Raw genomic sequence first — 20,574 nt, 5'->3', positions numbered from 1 at the left:
TATTGCATGTAAACACTTACCCAGACAAGTACGCAAATTTAAGTAAATGTGGTATTTCTCTTGCAACTCGGTTCTCCATTCATAAGCTTTAAGAGTGGAACAAAAATCGTTATGCTTATGCTCCCTGCTTTTAGCACCTGTAAAATCAATAGTATTCTTTTATTTAAAAATCTGCCATTGCTTCTGAGGCCAATTAATACTTCATAAATAAGGCTTCAGAAAAGAATCTGGTATTTTTGACTGGGAGAAAAGAAAAGGCCTGAAGGAATTAACTTACCTGCTGAGCTGAAGTAAATTCAGCAACAAAACAGCTAAATGCTCAGCAGAGTTTGCATTTTGTGGTAATTATTATGGCAACTTGCCTTAGGCTATATGCTCCACAGGATTCTCATAATCAACTGAAGTTTTCAATATATTTGGCTATGCTCACCTGGACTTTGATCAAAGTAGGACCTCATTATGTGTTAAGATTGATACTTACCCATAATATTTATATTAGTTCAATAATATCATCAACTATCGCTAAGGATGGGGGGTGTTTCATGCAGAGAGTGGGAGAGAGAGATGGGGCAATCTCATGCAGAGAGTGGGGGGGTGGTGAGTAGTCTCATGCAGAGAGTGGGAGAGAGGAGCAGCCTTGCGCAGAGAGTGGGGGGGGGGCAGCCTCGCGCAGAGAATGGGAGAGGGGGAGGCCTCACGCAGAGGGAGGGGAGGCCTTGCGTAGAGGGAGAGGGCGGGGGCAACTCGCACAGGGGGAGTGGGCGGGAGTGATCTCGCGCAGAGGAAGGGGACGGCCTCACACAGAGGGAGAGGGCACGGCCGCGCTCAGAGGGAGAGGGCGGGGTCGATCTCGCACCGGGAGGGGGCAGAGAAATGTCTGGCGTCGCGAGGGGATGGGGTGGGATTGACATGCGCCTCGAGGTGGCAGAGGGCGTCTCGTGCCTAGATGTGGGGGGGGCGTCCCATGCCAAGAGAGTGGGCCATTCAGAAGGCTGTGGATTCAAATTCTGTCCAAAACTAGAGGTCTTGACCAGATAAGTGCTGAAAAACAATGCCACACACAAGATGCTTCCATTTGAATGTGACATGAGATAAAGGCACTCTTTTTCCTCTTTAGTGTACTAGATTCATAAAGCACAGAAATGAGCCCTTTGGCATACTTGTGTTCATGCCACCCCTTCAAGTACCAATGTATAATAATGCCATTTCCCAGCACTTGGACATCTATATCTTTAAAAGTTCACCACCCCTTAGGCAATGTATTCCAGATTTCAACCAGTTTTTTTTGATGAAAACAAATCTTTCTCAATTCCCCCTCTAAATCTCCTGCCCTTTACTTTAAACACATACCCTCTGGTCTTAGACACGTCTGTTAAAAGAGAAAAGGTTCTTCCAATTTTCCCTTCATAATTTTGTATAATTCAGTCAGTGCCCCACCCTCTTCCCACCTCTGTCATATCTACCTTAAGCAAACCCTGCCTATTCGTCTTTCCTCATGGTGAGACTGTTTCCTCTGAGCTAAGTGTAACAGACCCCATGGCACGGTTTCAAAAAAAGCGTATGAAAATGATCTGTTGTGAACTGGAAAATATTTATTCCTCAATTAACTGCAGCAAAACAAATTTCCTGATTATTGTCACATTGCAACTTGCTGGGTACATAATAGATGCTGCATTTTCTACGTTATGTTTGTCTGGATAGGAGCTTCAGTATATATGTAGTTTTCACCATGGATTTAGCCTCCATATTAATTTCCATGCATGGAAAGAAGCTAGAATATAGACTTTAAGAGGATGGGTAGAGGTCACATCCCAGTCCACATCAATAACAGTGAAGTGGAGATAGTAGATAGCTTTAGTTTCTAGGGAATAAATAATTCCAGTGACCCGGTCTGGACCCAGTGATAAAGAGCACAGACCAATGTCTCTGCTGTCTTATACGGCTAAGGATGTATGGCATGTTCCCCTTGTCTCTCAACAACTTCTATTGGTGCACCATTGAATACATACCAGCTGGAGATATCATAGTGCAGTAAGGGAGCTGTACTGTCCAAGATCAGAAGAAGCTGCAGAAGGTGGTGGATGCAGCTCAGAATTCCATACAAGCCTTCCCTTCCTCCATCGGCTCCATCTGCATCTCCTGCTGCCAAGCAAAGTAACAAACTAATGAACCCATCACACCCCGGACATATTAACGTCTCCCTTCTTCCATTGGTGGCCTGTCCAGTGCTGTAGTTATATGGGAAGAATGTGTAAGAGTAGGAAATCTTAAGGACAATTTATTCCCTATTGCCATCAGGTTTCCAAATGAACCTTGCAGCAGTGCTCTCATGCTACCCTTGAGATATACTCGTTGAACTTTTCACTGTAACATCACATTCTGTCATTGTGCTCTTTCTCCCCTACTTTATATGGTAGTACGGATGTTAGAGCTAACTGGCTAGAATCCATCTCATTGTATCTGGGATAATGTTTGAAGTTAAAAGACTCAGCGAGAGTTATAAATGAAATAGTCATAAGCCAACAGTGATAATCCTTTTTTTTAATGGCAGCATGCACTGCAGAGAGGCATGAAGCTTAATTATCACATTTACTTCAGACATCTGTTGGAACATAGAAACATAGAAGATAGGAGCAGGAGTAGGTCATTCGACCCTTCGAGCCTGCTCCGCCATTCAACGAGATCATGGCTGATCTTAAAGTTCAGTACCCCGTCACCGCCTTCTCTCCGTAACCTTTAATACCCTTATACTGAAGAAATATATCTAATTTCCTCTTAAATATATTTCATGAACCTGCCTCTACTGCCCTCTGTGGCAATGAATTCCACAGATTCACCACCCTCTGGGTAAAGAAATTCCTCCTCATCTCGGTCCTAAATGGTTTGCCTATTATCCTCAAACCATGGCCCCGGGTTCTGGATTTTCCCATCATTGGAAACATCCCATCTGCATCCACTCTGTCCAGTCCTGCCAGAATTTTATGTCCCTATGAGATCCCCTCTCAATCTTCTAAACTCCAGCGAGTACGATCCCAATTTGCGCAATCTTTCCTCATAAGTCATTCCTGCCATTCCAGGTATCAGCCTGGTGAATCGCCTCTGCACTCCCTCCATTGCAAGAACATCCTTCCTTAGATAAGGTGACCAAAACTGCACACAATACTCCAGGTGTGGTCTCACCAAGGCCCTGTACAGCTGCAGTAAGGTATCCTTGTTCCTATACTCAAACTGTCTTGATATGAAGGCCAAAATACCATTGGCCTTTTTAACCGCCTGCTGTACCTGTATGCTCGCCTTCAGAGACTGGTGTACAAGTACCCCTAGGTCTCTCTGCACTTCCACATCTCTTAATCTATTGCCATTCAAATAGTAATCTGCCCTCCGGTTTGTATTACCAAAGTGGATAACCTCACATTTATCCACATTGTAGTGCATTTGCCATGTATCTGCCCAGTCCCTCAATTTATCCAAATCACACTGGAGCTTCCTAACCCCCTCTTCCGTGCACACAACCCGTCCTAGCTTAGTGTCATCTGCAAATTTGGAGATATTACATCCAATCCCCTCATCCAGATCATTAATGTAAATTGTGAACAGCTGGGGTCCCAGTACAGATCCCTGTGGGACCCCACTGGTCACCGCCTGCCACTCAGAAAATGAGCCATTTATCCCAACTCTCTGTCTTCTACCTGCCAGCCAGTTCTCAATCCACATCAATACTTTGCCCCCAATCCCATGAACCTTGATTTTGGAAGCCAGTCGTTTATGCGGGACCTTATCGAAGGCCTTTTGGAAGTCCAGGTACACCACATCCACTGGCTCTCCCCCATCAATTTTACCTGTCACCATCTCAAAGAATTCCAATAGATTTGTCAACCATGATTGACCTTTTGTAAATCCATGTTGACTCTGTCCGATCCCTTCTCTGCTAGTCATATGCTCCACTATTACATCCTTAATAATGGATTCCATCATTTTGCCCACTACTGATGTAAGGCTCACCAGCCTATAATTCCCCGCTTTTTCTCTACCCCCCTTTTTAAATAGTGGGGTAACATTAGCTACCCTCCAATCCATGGCACTGATCCTGAGTCTATCGAGTTCTGGAAAATAATTCTTAAAGCATCTGCTATCTGAATGGCCACTTCCTTAAGTACCCTAGGATGTAGATTATCAGGCCCTTTGGATTTATCTGCCTTCAATCCCATCAATTTCCCCAAGACCATGTCCTTAGAGATACTGATTTCTTTCAGTTCCTCCCTTGCATTAGTCTCTATGTTTCCCAACATCCTTGGGAGGTTATTTGTATCCTCTCTTGTAAAAACAGAACTAAAGTAAGAATTTAATTGGTCTGCCATTTCCTTATTCCCCATTATATATTCCCCTGATTCCGACTGCAAAGGACCTACTCTGGATTTCACCAATCTTTTCCTCTTGACATATTTATAAAAGCTTTTGCAGTCGGTTTTTATATTTGCCACAAGCTTACTTTCGTAATTTATTTTTGCTCTCTTGATTAATCCCTTTGTCCTCCATGGTGCTCCATCGTGCTGAAGTCCACCCCACTAGATATACACGTTGTATGAAGGAAGGTTGCTGACCAGCTCAACACAGTCAGACTTTTGCAACCCGCAGCAGATGATCAAGGTAATTATTGTTATCAGGGGCTAGATGAAGGCAAACATGCATTGCTTTCTCAATAAAATTCTTGTGGGGCCCAAAAAGCATTGCAAAAATCCATGAGGCTCACATTTGTGCTTAGTTCTAAGTGTTTTTCCTTACATTATCCTACAATTTTAGCCGAGCTGTGTTTTTTTGACAGCTGGAAGTGGCATCAAAAGAAGAAACGGAGTTCAAAAATTCTAAGTTAATATGCTGCTCAATTTTTAAGATGTTATTGGTGGCGCAACCATGGATACTGTTGCCTACTCTGCTTGAGTCTATCCCTCGAGATCGCATCACAACCTAGTCATCAATATCATCTCCAGACACCCATTTGACAAAGAGGCCTTTTCCATTTGTTAATACTTTTGTGATTAATTAACAACATGAATGTTAACAGGGACAGATTACATCGCTTCTGAGAGTATTGCATAAGCTAAAGTTTTGAACAGGGAATTGAAAGAAAATTCATGCAAGCTGTGAATTGATAATAGATCCCAGCCCAGAAATCAGTCTCGTTGACAGGCTGTGCTCTCTCTCTTGGTGGAAGTGTTTCTGGAGCAGCCCATATTTCCAGGGAAACTCACACCTCCAACTGTGGGTTTGGGTGGTCTGTTCTGGTGTCAAAGGAAGTGGCAGAGGTGGGGATGGGAGGAGGGATGTTCTGGTTCGGAGCATTTGCAGTGTTATTATTGAGAGAAAATACTTTTGCTGATCTTATTCTGCAGGTTCTGCAATGGTACAAATCCATCTGATGAGAATGGGTGGGAGGCTGGGTTGTGGTGTATAGGAAAGGGGACAAAAAAAATGGGAGGGGGAAGAGGAGGGAATAACAGAAGTGGTGTCCAGAGAAGGAGGGGACATGTAACCTGAAATTTGAAAATTCAAATGTAATATTGCTAATGCATCTCCAACCCTCCTCACTCGTGCTCTGCATCTGCTGAACTTGCAAGAGAGCAGGCTGGGTAGCTTTGAGAATTCCAGACTTTTAAAATCTGATTCAACCTCAACACAGCTGTTCTGGTGCTAAAATGCAACTTCAAGTGTGTAAAGACTTTTATGAAGGTGCATTGGTTATCATACTTCCAATGTCTTTGAGCAAGAAATGGTTTCAACCAGTGTTCTCAATATTTTTCTTTCCACTCACATACCACTTTAAGTAATCCCTATGCCATCGGTGCTCTGTGATTAGTAAGGGATTGCTTAAGGTGGCATGTGGGTAGAAAGAAAACGTTTGAAAACCACTGTTTTAATTGTCCTTAATTGGCTCATTATGTGCATGGTTTCATAACTCCAAAGGAGATGGGCCAATTACAATTTTTCTCAAGCAAAATATTTCAGTAACAATTGGGTCTAGATCAGTGATTCTCAACCTTCCCCATCCCACTCACATAAGCAATCCCTTACTAATCACAGAGCACCTGTGGCATAGGAATTACTTAAAGTGGTATGTTAGTGGAAAGAAAAAGGTTGAGAACCACTGCTTTAGATACAGTTAAAGCACATTCCCAATGGGGAACAAAAGAAGGTCAAATAAACCTGGGTTTTGCTGGATGAGGAAGGAACAGAGGAAACTACAGCAGGAAAAGACTGCACATACCAAGTCAGCACCTCTTCCTTTCACCTCCCTGTCTGAGGGCTACTATTAAGTCTCTCTCCCCCAATCATATTTCAGCTTCTTTCTCTTCTACCTCCCACCAGTATCCACTTATTATCTCTTATCTGTTAGTCTATGCTCCCCGCCCCCCCCCCCCCCCCACCCACCCCCTCAGCTTTTATACAGGCCTGTCTGATTTTTGACATTCCTGATGTCAGGTTCATGCTTGAAATATCAACCAACTTTTACTTGCTTTAGATGCTGCATGGCCCGCTGAGTATCTCAGCACTTTTGTGTTATGACAAGTGGTAGGTTGTAAATATCATTGAGAACACCAGGCCGACTACAAAATCAGCTGGGAAGTGATCATTAAAATAAGAACCAACAAGAGTAAAGGAGAAAAGATCAGCCGACAACATAAATGGGAATCCAAAAGAGTTTGATAGCCATATATATACCGAATGAAATGGAAGTACATGGAGGAGTGGGCTCTTTTAAGGAATAAAAAAAAACAGGAGGGTGAGCGCAGTTTTTGGTATTAAATATATGTTTGTGTCTGTCTTCTCCATGGAAAAAGGTGTTTCAGCTAATAATGAATGAAGATAAAGATGAAATGTTTAGTAGATCAAAATGTAATAAAGTGAAGGTATTGTGAAAGTTGGCTGAACTTAGGTGTCACATGGGTGTAAAAAAATAAAGTAGCTAAGTTATCAGGTGCCAATCAGATGCAACAGCAGAATTCTATGTGAACTCCAGAGAGGTGCATTGACTCGAACTTGTCAATATTCTTTGGATAGGAGAATGGTTACAGAAGACTAGAGAATTAAATTATTCACCACAAGAGTGGGAAATTTTACTTGTTTAAATGGCACATTAAGTATAAGTTTAGCATCAACAGACAAGTCAGATTAACCATAGTGACAGGAACACTATGAGAAACATTTATCCAGTTCAGGATTAATAGTCACCTGGAGGAAAATTGATTCAGTAAAGGAAGCCAGCACAGATTTTTCAGTGTAAATCATGTACAACCAATGAGAGAGAATAAGGAGAAATCACAATCAGAATCAGATTTATTGTCATGAACATGTGTTATGAAATTTGTTGTTTTGCAACAACAGTATTGTGGTGAACAATGTGCAAAATTATTATAAATTCTATAACAAGAATTTTTTTAAATAAATAATTGTGGCGTGGCGGGGCAGCCGGCCAAAATGGCGCCATCGGGGGTTTCCTCCCGACCTCGGCTCCGGGCTCAGAAGCCCGCGCTTGGCGACCCACGTGACGCTCCGGTGTCGTCGGGGCCCCCCAGCGCGGTTCTCAGCCAGGTCCGGGCTGGGAGCATAAGACCTGCCAGGCAGCCTGCAATAAATCAGTTTTGCTCACTGAATTCAACCCGTCTGGTTGTGCGATCCTTCAGTTAGCAGTGTAGCCCCCGCTACATAATAGTGCAAAAAAAAGAATAATATGGCTCGTATGGTGTACATGGATTTCCAGAAGATTTTTGATTGGGTACCACATAAAGCTCTTAATAGCAAAGTTGAAGCACATGGGATGAAAGGAACATTGAGAGCTCAGTTATGACGATGGCTGGCACTGGGGGGGGGGGGGAGGGGGGGCGGGGGCATTAGCGGGCCATGCCTTCCAAAATGAATTATTGTGCGCCCCCCCTCACCCACAGGCCAACCCTTTAGCACTAAACTTTTTAAATTAATTTAGATTTATCATATTAAAAGTTACCTTTTTGCTAAATTAAATAAAAACAAAAATAAGAAAAGCGTACGCACATGATGTCAGAAAGGAGGTCACGTTAATAATGTGTGGAACCTCCATGCACACGTGACATCATAACGGAAGTTGTGTCAGGATTATGAGCAGGGTGTGCGCCATGTTTAAACCAGAATAAAGTGTGCTTACCACTCGACCGTTGTGAATCGATTCTTAAAGACACAGATGCAACAGAAATGGATACAAGGAGATTCAGCATCAACATGAGCTACCTGCGACCCTTCTAAAGCTAAGTCATGTGTTTAAAACACTTTATGGTGCAAGCTTTGGCTTGCATGATTATTACGCAAACTGTTGAATTTTTTTTGGGTCTGTCTGCATTTATTCGGTAAGAGTGGAGTAAATAGTCTATTTCAAGTGATGTTTTAATGATGCATACAATGCAGTGCATGTGAGAAAGAAAGAGAGACTTTGCAGAGTGTTTTTAAATTGGAACTGGGTTGGTGTGTTGGTTGTTGATGGCAAAGTTATATTATCTGCAGCTTGTTAGAAAGGGAGAGTTTCCAGCCAGTTAGACTCACAACTGAGACCAAAAGGAAGCCCCTCAAACAACAGGAGGAGGAGTAAGGACATGATGTCACAGTGGTGACAATGGTGTAAATGGAAATGAATGTAACAATGTATATTGATGGAAATGTATGGATACAGAACTTTGAAGCGTTTTCCTTTGTGAATGTTTATTTATGGTTGAGGTTCATCTTATTTATAGTTTTGAGAAGATGACAAGTACATCTGAAGCACAAAATGGTTGTTTTTGAAAATAGCTTTATTCCCACGGACTCTGACTACAACACTGGAGTGCAGGAGTACGATTTGAACCCAAAGTTATAGGTCTTTAAGTTGCAGGTCTAAGTACAGAAACTAGAAAAGACATCCAGCACTAGTGTCACTAGGGGTTATGGACTGCACTGGGTGATGCCATTAGAGGGGCTGTCACCAAAATGGTCTCCACACATGCTTGTGTGAAACGCCGGAGGGAGAAGTATGACAGCACAGCGGGCGGAAGAGGTCCCACCCACCTCAACAGCAGCTTGTGCCCTCTCGTGGTTACCCTAATTCCAACCCCCCCCCCCGATTAGATCTCTTCTGGCACTGACCTTGGTTATGGAATTGGCTCAGTAACAGAGGGCTGTCTAGCGAATAGTTATTTCTTAGATTAAGGGACATTGAATAGTGTGTTCCCCAGTGATTGGCAATGGGGCCATTGCTTTTTAGATCCATATGAATGGCGCAGACTTTCAAAACCACAATTTCTAAAGTCACGGATGACATAAAACTTAGCATTAATGGATTGCAACAGGATATAAAAAGGCATGTAAAGGTGGAAGATAAGTGGCAATTGAAGTGAAAAAGCAGAGAAATTTGAGCTGATACATAGAATGAAGAGAGCAAGACTAGTGTTCTAAAAGAAGCAGAAGGACCTGGGTATATGAGTGAACAAGTCCTTGAAAATGTAGGTCAGGTTGAGAAGTGGTTAACAAGAGTCGAGATGGCAGAGGCCGACAGCATCGAATCCACGCTGCTGAAGATCCAACTGCGCTGGGCAGGTCACGTCTCCAGAATGAAGGTCCATCGCCTTCCCAAGATCGTGTTATATGGTGAGCTCTCCACTGGCCACCGTGACAGAGGTGCACCAAAGAAGAGGTACAAGGACTGCCTAAAGAAATCTCTTGGTGCCTGCCACATTGACCACCACCAGTGGGCTGATATCACCTCAAACCGTGCATCTTGGCGCCTCACAGTTCGGCAGGCAGCAACCTCTCTTGAAGAAGACCGCAGAGCCCACCTCACTGACAAAAGACAAAGGAGGAAAAACCCTACACCCAACCCCAACCAACCAATTTTCCCCTGCAACCGTGTCTGCCTGTCCCGCATCAGACTTGTCAGCCACAAACGAGCCTGCAGCTGACGTGGACATTACCCCTCCATAAATCTTCGTCCGCAAAGCCAAGCCAAAGAAGAAGAAGAAGAAAGAAGAAGAAGTAGATGCTGTTAATCAAGGGAAACAAACAAACAAGGTGTGGAGGATTGGTTTGTGAGGTGAAGTACCCAGTTACAAAAGTTGATTAGAAATACTTGGACTTCTTTTTAAAGAGAAGAAAAGGCTGAAAGGAAACTTGTAGCAGGGTATAAAAAGATGAGGGATCTAGCCCATGGATAGTGGGAGGCAGTCCCTTTTGATGGATGGATCAAGGTACAGAGGACACAGGTATAAAATAAAGGGCAAGAGAATTGACAGTTACAGGAGAATAAACTTATCCAAAGTGTGACTAGATTCTGAAATAGACAGTCTACAGATGTGATGGAGGCAGGTGCATTATGGCCTTCGAGAGGAAATGACAAGTAAATAATGAAGACAAATTTGCCAAATGATGCTAAATGGACAGGGGATTATGGGTGGTTCTAGTGAGTTGCTGTGGTTAAATGACTGCATAAAGCAGAATGTCCTAAACCATTCTATGATTCTCCATTTTTTAAATTCTTCTGGATTGCTCATGAAGGATTAATCTTTAATTTTGGCAGTTGGCCATGTAATTGAGTTTTATAAAGCAGCAATATTGTGTGTGTGTGTGTGTGTGTGTGTGTGTGTGTGTGTGTGTGTGTGTGTGTGTGTGTGTGTGTGTGTGTATATAAGGTGTGTGAACATGTGTACATGTCCATGATGTGACTTCATCTGTATAACTTGACGTCAAATTGATTAGAAGTCATACTTGCTAAAGACACACAAGAATAGATTAGTTGTCTAGAAGCTGGTTTTGCAAAGCAGCAGAGAAAACATGAGCAATATGAAATAGAGCCTGACTTTGGTAACCTTTCGAAGATTATTATAATGCTTTTTACACTGTTGCCAAGTTTCAACAACAATACTGCTGGTATTAATAGGCTAACCAGGTTGCTCTAATGTTATTAGGCTATTTATTGAGGCATCTGTCAGCCATCAGAAGGAATGAAGACCTGTTTCATTCCCCTGTTGCTCCATGTGGAGCCCTTTAGCTGTGTTGTAGATTCAGGGTATTCTGGCCCATATCGTATTGCCACCTGACTCAGAAAAGTGATTTATACTTCCCAGTGCACCCTGAAGAGCACACATCCCCTTTGGGGACAAAAAAAATCAGACTCCCTTTAAATGGCAGCAGGTCTGTGGGATTTGTTGACTTGCCACATGGCTGGCTGCCAAGAAGCAGCAAGATTACCATTGGCAACCTGCCTCTTTAATAGAGATCTGGATACCAAGGTTGATCAACCGACTTCATCAAGCAGGCATTGCAAAGCAGAGCAGCAGATGGAGCCTTTGAACAGATATGATTCTTTCAGATGTGTTCTTGTACTTAGGAAATTCATCAGATTTGGTGAAGATGTGGAGCCAGTCTATTGCGATAAACCCAAATCTTTACCAATGAGAACTAGAAGCAAGAACACGTTCCTTGGCTCCTCAAACTTGCACTACCATTTCATTGGATCAGGGTTGATCTGACTGTAAGCTCAACTCTACGTTCCAGTTTACCTGCACTCATCTTTCACTTGTTTGCTGCTCCCCTCCCTTTGCATTTATATATTCTCTACCACCAAATGAACTTGGCTCAGGGGGCACAATTAGTGTAGTGGTTAGTGGAATCCTATTACTGTTCCTGAAAAAGGTCACTGGCGCTATCTGTGAGGAGTTTATATGTTCTCCCCTTGACTTGCGTAGGCATTCCCTGTGTGCTCCGGTTTCTTCCCACCCTCCGAAAATGCATGGAGTTGGTTGGTTCATCATGCATAATTGGGCAGCTGGAATCAGCTTCCATGTGTTGTAAATAAATTTTAAAAATAAATACATTTAAACTTTACTAAACTGAAATTCTTGTATTGGAGTATTCCATCGGAACATTAATTTTACGAACTTCAAAGGTTTGCCTTCCCCTCAGTTTTCACCATTTATGCTCCGATCTATTTTGAGCTGTTTAACCCCTGACCTTGACAGAAAGTTACCAGAGACATGACTGTTGACTTCTGCTGCATTCAGAAAAAAAGTTCCCAAATTGTACTTCTCCAGGCAGATGTCCAAAGTAGGGGTGGATTGGTGGGTGGTGGTTGGGGAGGGGAATGTGGGTGCGTGAAATTGCTGCCTAAAATGGGGAGGATATAGCTGCCCACATTAACAGTGGGAGAGGGTTGGCTTCTATTTTAAGAGAAGAATTGGTTAGATGCTCATTCTAAGAGTGGGGAGGAAGTACTTTCTCATTGTGGCAAAGACTAATCTACCCAGTGGGTCATGGGTATACACCTTTTCCAAAGTAATAGCTGTTTCAACACTTCAAACTCATATTCGGGTCCTCTGGCTGGCCTCACGTTTGTTTGGGGACAGAGTGACATTTCCTCTTTCACTGTCTCTCACATCAATGCCAAAAAAACCTCCCAGTAATGGACTCCTTTCAGAGGGTCAAATCTTCTCAGACATGGCTAGTCTCATTTGCGGAAGATGAAGATTTGTGGTGATGCATGCCTTATGGATGCCAGGAGGAGGTCACTTTCAGCCTGGAAAACATTAGAATGTGCTGGAGAAACTCAGCAGGTCTTGCAGCATCCAAAGGAAGTAAAGGGTAAACAAAATTTCTGACCTGGACCTTCAACAGGTATTAGAAAATCAGGCAGACCCCTGAAAAACAAAAGGTGGGTGTGGGGAGAGTAGGAGAGAAAAGGAAGGAGGAAGGGGAAGCACTGGCTAACAAATAAGAAGTCATAGATAGATACATAGAACATTATATCACAGAACAGGCCAATTGGCCCATGATGTTGTGCTGACTTAAATGTACCAACCCAAAAAAACAAACCTTCCCTATGTCATAACCCTTTAACCATGTGCCTGTCTAGGAGTCTCTTAAATGCTCCTATTGTTCCAGCGTTGGCAATGCATTCCAGGCACCCACCAGTCCCATTTTTACAAACGATACAGATGGGATGTTAAAAGAGGAAAAGAGCTGAGGAACTGTACTCCTTCCCTTCCCCTTTCTGCCTCCACTCCTCTCTTCCTCCCCTCTCCCCCTACCCTTTTATTCAGATGTCTATCTGCCTTTTCTCATACCTGATGCAGGGCCCATGCTTAAAGGGTAAACATTACCCTTTACTTCCAATGAATGCTGCAGTTTCTCTAGTCCATTTGTGTATTGCACTTGAACCCAACATCTGCAGACTTTCTTGTCTAATCCTGGAGCAGATGTAAATTGGAATAGTGTATTCAACTCGATTGAAGGCATGGTGCAAGAGGGCACATTTAAGATTGTGGGAGCATTGGGGAAGGTTGTGGAAAAGAAGGGTGCTTTTCTGGATGGATAAGTTGCATCTAAATCAGGGTTGGAACAATATCTTTTTAGGGAGGCTAATCAACTCTGTGGGTAGAGTATATTGATAATAGAGACGTGGTTCACAGAGTCTGGAAGAAGTTGCATTCAAATAGATGATGGGAAATGAAAAATATAAGCTGTGTTTGGAAATATAGAGACTTCCTTCTTATTCTCTTGTATAATTGCTCAGAGGCTAAGTTAGGTGTAGTAGAATATCAGAAAAAAGTTTACTCATCAGAGTGCTACTGGTACCATACCTGTCACGTGGTTGGGTGGTCGGCGACTAAACCAGAAACCCCACCAGGCTCACCTGGTGAGGAGGTTGGCGAAACACCCTGGAGGATGAAAAACAAGACCTGTCAAAGGGTGGATGAGCCCTCTTGTAGGGTCAATGGCCATCTAGCAAACCCATGTCATGAAGCACGAAAAGGGTATCAACCCTCGCATCAAAGCTTGGTCTGGCCATTCACTGCAATGAAACTTCCCCAGCCATCTTGGACCTCACTATGCCGCTGGATCCAGGCAGGAACGTTGAGAGGATGGGTCAAGACCTGTGCAACTCCCTGCTCACCTAAAATCCATTTACGCACATTCTGTTCCTTTCTGAGGAGTGGAGTATCCTCATATCAAACCCCACAAACTGACTGAAAGCAATTATAATCATCCAGTGGGATGGACAGCCAGAAGATGTTGTTAAGATTCTTCAGCATGTCATTTGGATTTCTTCCATTTTCCAGCATTCTCATAGTAAGAATTTGAATGTTCAGACCAGATTTTGAATATTTATCTGACCCTTTTGATTTTAATAAACCAGTCTCTTTAATCTTCCCTGCTATAGATAGGCTCATCTTTTTTGCAGTTGTTCATAGATAAGGGAAGATTCAAACGGCATTAATTCTGGCTCATCAATGGCCACAGTATTTGTAGAATCCTTCTGTAAAGAAGTAGACTGGTTCCACTTATGGCTCCTACAGATTTCTTTAACTGGAACTGTAGCCGTGCTCACTTCGGCAGCACATATACTAAAATTGGAACGATACAGAGAAGATTAGCTTTGTAAATTCTATCTACAATTAAATATCTATTCTTGTTAACCGCTCTCTGGCCCTTTTACCTGATCACTTTTGAAACTGATGTATCATTGGATTCATTCTCATCTTTTTGAAATCCAGTTTTGTTTCCAAGTACAAAGTTTAAAGGTTTCTGTTCACTGTTCTTGTGATTATCCATTATTTTCAAGTCGTTTCTCAATATTTTGTTCTCTGAAGGCAGTTTCACCAAATTGACAGTCATACACTCCTTTATTCCATTGGCACAATTTTCTGTATTTGCCAGTTTTGCAGCATCCTGCGAGATTTCTTCATTGACCTTGTCTATTGTAGCATCTGGGCTATAGAAGCTACTTTCAGATTTGTTCTCAGTTATTTGTTTTAGTCCTGCCTCAGACTCAATTACACAGGAATAATCACCAGCAGTATTTGCAACATCTACTATTTCATTTCATTTATTATTGATGAAGATAATTCCTTCAATATTGGTTTAGATACCTTTGATTTGTTTTCACATTGATCTGTTTCCTTTTCTTCAGAAATGATGTTCTTATTTACAATCTTTTGCTGTTTCCATAACTCATCTTGACTCACAACTGAAATTCAGTTAACATCTCTGTCCAAGGGGGTTATTATTGGTGTTCGAGTCCTGGTAACATCATGCTCGGAGAGGATTTGTCCATATACATTCATGCATTGTGGCCATGGTACAAAAGGTTCTGCGGTAGCATTAAGTGCTCTCATTTAATTTGATGACTTCTTGCCATCTGACCTCTTAGATAGGTCACTTCAAAGAACAGTTCCTTTTAAACTTGTCAGTACCTTCACTTCAGCCTTCTTAGCAACAAGTTTTGATTTCAGATCCAATTGTTCCCTTTTTCTCCTTCGCTCCATTTGGACATTGTTTAGGCCTCTAACTTTTATATGAATATTTTGTTCAGAATTTACTAATAGTATCAGAAAAAAGAGTGACAAGTTTTGTATGTTAACAATAAAGGATTTAAATACAATTGAACTTGTACTGGAATTTCATATTCTTAACTATAATATTTAAGGAAATTTGGTGAATGAAAAGTAGGATTGGCAGTGGTGAAGTAGCAAAAGAAATCTTTAAAATTTTTTACAAACATACTCAAAGTAAGACTTTTCTTTCTTTATGTTTGTGCATGTTTCTGGGATGCAGACATATCTGGCAAAGCCAATATTTATTGCCCATTCTTTTTGAAACACAGCAGATTTTAAAACCAAGTGAGGACAGCTGGTTTCATGGCCCTCGAAGTGGAATTGGAATTCACATCTTTGTGACAACGACTGCTGCAATTTAGCTTTGAACCACATCCCATCTCCACTTTTGAACTCCATACCACTCGATTAAAGGCCAATGTTCTATATACCTTCTTAATCTCATACTGTTACTCTTTTGTGTTTCTAATGCAGGGGCATACTGGTCACTCTAAAACAGTGCTGCTCAACTTTTTTCTTCCCATTCACATATTACTTAAGTAATTCCCTATGCCATTGGTGTTCTGTGATTAGATAGGGGTGGCTTAAGGTGGTCTGTGAGTGGAAAGAAAAAGTTTGAAAACCACTGTTTTAATCGTACCTTATTGACTCATTATGTGCACGGTTTCAGAACTCCAAATGAAATAGGCCAATGACGATTTTTCTCAAGCAAAATATTTCAGTAACAATTAGGTCTAGAGCAGTGATTCTCAACCTTCCCACTCACATACCATCTTAAGCAATATCTTACTAATCACAGAACTCCACTGGCATGGGGATTACTTAAAGTGGTAGGTGAGTGGAAAGAAAAAGATTGAGAACCATTGCTCTAAAACCCAACATTTAAGTAGCACTTTCCTGTTCTATGCTCTCTACCAAAGTGGATCTCTTCATATTTGGCCTTTATCACAAAGTGGTAGAGTTAAAAAGTAGGAATGAGCTTTGGTATAACCACAACTGGAATACTTTGTACAATTTTGGTCTCCTTATTTAAAGAAAGATATTATTGCATTGGAGACCATCCAGAGAAAGTTCACCAGATTGATTCCAGATGTGAAGGGATTGTCTTATGAAGGAACTTTGATTGGGCCTGTACTCTCCAGAGTTTTTGGGGACTGAGTCATGATCTTATTGAAATATAATACACTGAAGAGCTTGACAGGATAGATGCCATTTGATCAGAACATAAAGCAAACTTTCCTCCATGGACTCCATTTACATCTCCTGTTGCTTAGAAAAAGCAGCCGACACACTGAAAGACTCATCACTCCCCGGATACATCTTCTTCTCCCTCCTTCACTTGGGGAGAATGCTTGGGAGTGTGAAAGCATGTACCAGCTGATTGAAGGATAGTTCCTTGCCTGCAGCCATCAAGCTCTTGAATAAACCCCTCAACAGGGCTCTCATACTGCTTTTGCTTGATGGTAATTGATTTTCCTTTTCATTGTAACCCTACACTCTGTAAGCCTGTAAACTGTGCTCTTTACAGGGCTGTGTGAATGTTAGAGATAACCTGTTGGTCCATTTTCAGAATAATCTTTTTTACTGTAGGAGGTATTTTGTGACAAATAAGCTTCGACTGTTGAAGAATTCTGAAAAGGGCATTATTTCAAGAAAGAAAGGTATCCTTTGTGCAATTATGTTGAGGAGGGACTTCTTCCAACAGAAAGGGGTGAATCTTTAGAATGTTCTGTCCAGACAGCCTATAGATGCTGAGTTATTAAATATCCAAGAATATTTTAATTATACAGTACAATACAAGGCCCTTCTGGTCCATTTACTTCCTGACTCTATACAGTTTTGGAGGGAAGGAGGAAACCGGAGCACCCGGAGAAAAACCACCAAGTCGTACAAACTCCCTATAGACAGGACCAGAATAGCATTATGCACACCATGCCACCATTGTGCTCTCTGTGATTTGTGGACAATGTGAAAATTAAATGCTATACGGGGCAGGCCAGAAATTTAGAGCCGAGGCCAAAATTGACTATCTAGATCAACAACATCCTTAATTGAAGAAAATCTTGTCTAAATCCAGAGGTGTAGCTTGAAGGGTTATATAACATCTGAGATGAAATGGTTTCTGTAACTAGTGCAGCTAATTCTTCTTTGGCTTGGCTTCGCGGACGAAGATTTATGGAGGGGGTAAATGTCCACGTCAGCTGCAGGCTCGTTTGTGGCTGACAAGTCCGATGCAGGACAGGCAGACACGGTTGCAGCGGTTGCAGGGGAAAATTGGTTGGTTGGGGTTGAGTGTTGGGTTTTTCCTCCTTTGCCTTTTGTCAGTGAGGTGGGCTCTGCGGTCTTCTTCAAAGGAGGTTGCTGCCCGCCAAACTGTGAGGCGCCAAGATGCACGGTTTGAGGCGATATCAGCCCACTGGCGGTGGTCAATGTGGCAGGCACCAAGAGATTTCTTTAGGCAGTCCTTGTACCTTTTCTTTGGTGCACCTCTGTCACGGTGGCCAGTGGAGAGCTCGCCATATAACACGATCTTGGGAAGGCGATGGTCCTCCATTCTGGAGACGTGACCCACCCAGCGCAGCTGGATCTTCAGCAGCGTGGACTCGATGCTGTCGACCTCTGCCATCTCGAGTACTTCGATGTTAGGGATGAAAGCGCTCCAATGGATGTTGAGGACGGAATTAACTGTGTCTTCTAATGCTGTCTTGGAGTTTAAACATTCTCCGAGACCCCAGGTGGTTCACTCAGATCAACTGTTTTCCTTCCTCAGGCTAAAGGCACCCCAGGGTATCAGTTAATGGCCACTGAAAATTACCGCAGAATAGGCACGTCAAAGACAGACTATATTACAGGGAAATAAGTGGGAGAATATATTGATGGGATTGTTCAGTGCATCAGCACAGATGTAATGGGCTGAATAAAATATCAAATACTCTTGCTCATTATGTTTCTTTGGTTTTCCACTTGTTATTTTCTACCATCATTTACCCACTCACTTAACATACAAGGTGAAACAAGGCAGTTTTCTTCAATTGCAATGCATCGCTTTCAGACGAACTCAATATCTTCCATGTTTGCTTCAAAAAAGAAAACAATCAAGAATCCTTGAAAGCTACAACAGCTCCCAGTGAGTAAGTTAACTCCCAGGCTCTTAAATCAAACATTCAGATGGTTAGAGCCTCGAAACATCTGGTCCAGGCATCCTCTAAACTGGCACTAAACCAACTGGATGGAATTATTGCAGACATCTTTAACCTTTCACTACAGCAGTCAGAGGTCCCACCTGCTTCTAAAGGATTTCTATTATTCTGATCCCCAAGAAGAGCGAGGTGCCTGCCTTAATGACCATCGGCTGTTGGTACTGATGTCAACTGTGATGAAGTGCTTTAAGAGGTTGGTGGTAGAATGAATCAACTACCTCAGAAGGACTTGGTGCCACTCCAATTTGACATATCCATGGCAGATGCAATTTCACTGGTTCTCCATTCTGTATTAGAACACCCGGACCACAAAAACACCTATGTCAGGCTATTATTCATTGACTACTGCTCAGAGTTCTACAACATCATACCAAGAAAACTCATGAACATGCTAAAGGACCTAGGATTGTCCATCCCTCTACACCTTGATCCTGGTTTTCCTCATCAACAGATCCCAATCAGTGCAAATTGGCAACATCATTTCCTTCTTCCTGACCATAAACACAGGCACCCCAGGGCTGTGGGCTTAGTCCACCTACTCTACTCCTTCTACATTCATGACTGCATAGCCAAGTTCAGCTCCAACTCAATCTACAAATTCACTGAAACACCATCGTTGTTGGTCTAATAACAGGAAATGATAAGTCAGAATCTGGTTGGGTGATACCAGACAAAATCTTGCTCTCAATGTCACCAAGACCAAGGATCTGATTGTTGATTTTAGGAAGGAGAGACTGATGGACCACGTGCTTTTCTGCATTGATGGGAAGGAGGTGAAGAGAGTCAGACCTTGAAGTTTCTGTGTATTCATATGTCAGAAAACCTTGCTTGGAGCCAGTACATTGAGGCAACCATGAAGAAGACACACTAGGACCTCTACTTTCTAAGGTCTCTGAGGAGACTTAGCATGTTGTTGGATATGCTATCAAACTTTTGCAGATGCACTGTGGAAACTATACTGATTAGTTGCATCAGAGCCTGTTGGGCAATACAAGTTTCCAGGAATGCAGGAGGTTGTAGAGCCTGGTCCATCACAGGCTCTGACCTCCCATCCATTGCTCTTATCCATGTGCAGTGCTGTTGCAAGAATGCAGCCTACATCATAAAGGACCCTTATCACCCAGAAGCCTGAAAACATGCACCTCTACGTTCAAGAGCAGTCTCTTTCCAATACACTAATGGACTGTCTGTACTATTGCAAGTCACTTTTTTTGGACTAGGATTACTCTCAATATTTACCATCTATCTTATGTATTTATTGCCTCTTAATTTCATTCAATTATTAGTTTTTCTTTATTCGTACCCATTAGGCGGCAGCAAGTAAGAATTACAGGCATAGGTGTGTGACAATAAACTAGTTATCAATCATTGTTTCAACATCTTTATAGGTTACTTTTTAGTCGTCACAACTTGATTCCCCCTAAACCACCCAGCCCCATCTTTGTATCATCAACAATTTTCAATACATTACAGATCATCCATTCATCCAAAATAATTCATCTAAATTAATACAATTTACAACTTGCTGATCCCTAATGTGCTTCACTAATTACCCATTTAGGACTCGTTGGCAGACCAAAACCAAAAGAACGATTAATTGATTCTCAACATTTACACCATAGTCCATCTTAAGTGTTGTCTAAGAGCAGGTGATGGAGAAAAAGTCTTGTGAATCTGAGCTCAGAGTGCCAGTAATTAAGCCAGCAGGGCAGGATTAACTGCTGTGACTCACCTCCTCAACAATCTCCAGACTTCAGGTCCTCAACCCCTCTAAATAAGTGGTTCTCAATCCTCCTTCACTCACAGAACACCAAGCTTTTCTGTACTTCCCATGGACCACTGATAACACACCCAAGGACTAGCAGTGGGGTGCAGGAGATGGGGCTGCTGGATTTGTGCTGTTTCCCAGACCACTGACAGTTTTGTTTTAGTGTGGATTTTTTTTTTTTGAGGATTTTTGTTTTGTCAAAAAATTTACAATCTTGTTTTAC

General features: G+C 42.2%; 1 protein-coding gene and 1 pseudogene across 2 annotated transcripts in view; both read left to right on the top strand.

Moving 5' to 3' along the window:
• Positions 1-20,574, top strand: part of pdgfc (platelet derived growth factor c) — a 300,283-nt gene that overhangs the window by 78,494 nt on the left and 201,215 nt on the right. The gene's annotated exons all lie outside the window — the stretch shown is intronic.
• LOC138759718 (U6 spliceosomal RNA) lies at positions 14,370-14,463 on the top strand (annotated as a pseudogene).

Source organism: Narcine bancroftii, chromosome 3, assembly GCF_036971445.1.
Source record: "Narcine bancroftii isolate sNarBan1 chromosome 3, sNarBan1.hap1, whole genome shotgun sequence".
Classification (NCBI taxonomy): domain Eukaryota; kingdom Metazoa; phylum Chordata; class Chondrichthyes; order Torpediniformes; family Narcinidae; genus Narcine; species Narcine bancroftii.
Note: the sequence above shows the minus strand (reverse complement) of the source record. Positions and strands in the feature narration are given on the sequence as shown.